We start from the raw sequence: 3,278 nt of genomic DNA, 5'->3' as shown, positions 1-3,278 counted from the left end.
GGGTCCTTTTTACAAAAGTCAAACATTGGTCAATATTTCTAACTTAAGCTTCTAAAATAAGAATCATTCTTCCAAATCACTTAGAACCGAAATCTTATATGCACGCAAGTTATTCGGTACAATATGAAGCCATGAAGGACCTCAAACAGCTAAACGAAACACTAAAGCTCAAAACAACAGGTCGAGTCGTTACAAAAAATTCGGGAAAAAAGTTTCCGACCAAAATGGCCGAAAATAGAAAGTCAAAAGTATACAATTTACCCGTGTTTCGATCGTTTACATTGGAATTAATTATTTTTAATCTTTACGATGGATTCGGACGCAACCTATAAAAAATATTTATCATTTAAATATCTCGACTGATTCGGTCGCAAAAAGTCACATAAATCGAGGCAATCCTGTCAAGCCATTTTAGATGATCGGTAAAGCCACGAGTTCAACACCAAGTTCTTGGTCAAGACGCTTGAGGAATCAGTTGAAACCAAGTTCTGCTAAAAGCAGTTAAGTGATGTGTTAAGATATTTTTCCTTTGACACCGTTTGCAACGAGTCAGAAGGCACCCACCTTCATTGTTTGTATGTTTTCCTGGAAAGTTCACGGAGAAAAAGTCACAAAACAGAGCCACATGGAGAGGGTGGCTTTTTTAAGTCTCAACTCTCATGTGCAAGTGACGTGGTATATGTCCGTTTATTTTAGCCTGTGTTTGGTACATATTTTTAGTTGGGACTATTTGTGCTCAAGTTTTGCAAACTTAGAGGACAAATAGTGCTCATGGTTATATTTAAAAGATAATATTGTGTTTATCTTCAAACATAAGGGATAGGTTTAGCCAAAAACTTTGTTGAACCGCGTGCATCATAGACATATGTAAGATTCTAAATTAGATACTACCTTTATTTTTAGTTAAGATTAGTTTGTTTATATAATGTTTATCATCTTTATTCCAGGAAGGGTATCAAAGAAGATTGGAGGAATGACAGCAAATTCAGTCTGATTCCCAACCGTCGCCCAAAGATATGACTTCAATATGCACATAGGCAGTCAGTAGAGTAAATAAAGGTATAGAACTTTATAGCAATATTTGTTTTAATATTATTTTACACAAGTTGAATGTTTCCCCTTTCTCATTTAATTTTTTTTTAAACTTTTTTTTTACTTTTTTTTAACTTCTCATGAAAATAAATAAACGTAGAGTCTACGGACTTAGAGTACAATAATCATCCAGTCGTCCAGCTACACTATTCAGTGATGCTTCTGCTTCTCCCAAAGAAATTGAGACTACGAACACAAACCAATAATTTGACGCAACAATGGAATACTGCTCAAGATATAATAAGTATGATGCATACATTCATGGAAAAGCATGGCAACAAACATACAATGGAGGAATCAAACAATGAGGAGTAGTAATTTGAAATGTATATAATATTGAGACATGATTGCTTTTGACTTGGTTGGTTTTAGACTTGGAATATGTGTTTTACACTTACATTTCATTTGGTAGAAAGTTTTAGACTTTAATGTAGTTTAATAGATGTGTTTACGCTTGTTTGAAGATGTTGTAATGTTTACTAGTTTGATATTTGATGTTTTGAGTGCAATTGCTTGAGCAACTGTGATATATATTAGGCTAAATGATTGGTTGAATAATTGGTTTTGATTTGGTAGGTGATGTAGCTTAAAATACAGTAGAATTCTACTGAAATTTATCAAAATTTGCGTCTGATTTCTGACCATTGTAGTCAGAATTGCAATGGAAATTCTTAAATTTTCTACTGAAGTGATCGAAAATATTAATTATTTATTAAATTAGTTTTAATATTTCTGATCGATTTTAAAAAAATGATTAATATAATTTAAATTAATTATAAATATACCGACCAAATCGGTCGGAATTTGTTAAATATTACTAATATTTATTTTTAAATTTATGACCGATTCGGTCACAAATTTACTAGTCAAATTGGTCGCAAGCTTTGAATTTATCCGTTCGCCCTGATTTTTCCTCTTTGCAACCAAAATGGTCGAAAATTTCAGACTGTTTCGGTCGAAAATTCACCCAAAATAATAGATTTTTTACCGATTTTCGACGAATTTGGTGATCGAAAAAGTGACATTTTCCAATAGTGGTGGTTATGATTTATTTACTAATTGTTAATGTTATGTGTTTTTTGAGAAGACAAAAATTGCATGTCGAAAGTGACTTTTCTAACCAAATTTTAGTTTTCTGGTCAAGTTCTCTAATGATTATCCATGTCGAAAGTGATGAGGGGTCTAAAATTTTATTGCGGAAGCGAGGAGACTGTTGGAGGGAAGAGAATAGATGGGGAAAGAGAGTAAAATCTGAAGCAGACGACTGTGCACTGCTAAAAAATCAGGTTTTAGCGATGGACAATTTTTTTAGCTAAACAGAAAAATTCGTCGCTAATTTCCTTTAGCAACGGATTACCAACGGATTATCAAGAAATTCTGCTAGCTACGAGCGTTTTAGCGACAGATTAGCGACGACGTTCGTAGCTAATTCCAATTTTTTGTAGTGGTGGAGACAGCGACGGCATGTGTTTATTAACTTCCAAGATCGGGTATTTGAGTAGAAAGAAAAAAAAAAGTCGTTGTTCTGTCTTTTTTTTCAAAATAATAATAATAATAATAATAATAATAATAATAATAATAATAATAAAGGGAAAATAGTTTGTCTTCCTCTGAAAAATGACAATGAAAAAAAAAAGGTCTTATTTTTAAAATAGTTTTTTTTTTCGAAAATGCCAAAATAAAAAGTATCGAATAGTATAACAGAGGTTACTATAACTAATATGTCATGGTACAGAGGAAAATATAGCCCTCTTCTGTTTAAAATAAGAGTTATTTATATAATTTGTGAAACCATAGCCCCTTAAAAAGATATGTTGGAATTTCTCTCAGAATTTCATCAGGGCTCAACATAGGTATCAGACACTAAGCGGGAAATATAAATTAAAAAAATACTGTAACTTAAGATTGTCATTGAAGAAAAAATGCCATTTATATCAACGAATTTAGTGTCATAAGTTAATAGTGTAGGAATTCTCTCTCTCTCTCTCTCACACACACACATATATATATATAAAAAAAGTATAAAGTCCCCTTAGCGAAAGATTGTTCGCTTTTTTCCCCTTTTAAAATAAAATTTGTAATAAAAAAAATATCGTTTACCTATTTTTCAAATATTTAGGAGCTTGAAACTAAAAAAATTGACTACTAAGCCTTTCCATGTTTGGGCTATATATAAATTTCTAATA

General features: G+C 31.7%; 1 long non-coding RNA gene across 1 annotated transcript; it reads left to right on the top strand.

Annotated features, from left to right (window-relative positions):
* Positions 1 to 376: 376 nt before the first annotated feature.
* LOC107790277 (uncharacterized) lies at positions 377 to 1,582 on the top strand. Its single transcript, XR_001649000.2, has 3 exons — positions 377 to 500; positions 948 to 1,059; positions 1,193 to 1,582. It is a non-coding gene; the product is annotated as an uncharacterized LOC107790277 (long non-coding RNA).
* The last annotated feature ends 1,696 nt before the right edge of the window (positions 1,583 to 3,278 follow it).

Source organism: Nicotiana tabacum, chromosome 10 (genome assembly GCF_000715075.1).
Source record: "Nicotiana tabacum cultivar K326 chromosome 10, ASM71507v2, whole genome shotgun sequence".
Taxonomy (NCBI): domain Eukaryota; kingdom Viridiplantae; phylum Streptophyta; class Magnoliopsida; order Solanales; family Solanaceae; genus Nicotiana; species Nicotiana tabacum.
Note: the sequence above shows the minus strand (reverse complement) of the source record. Positions and strands in the feature narration are given on the sequence as shown.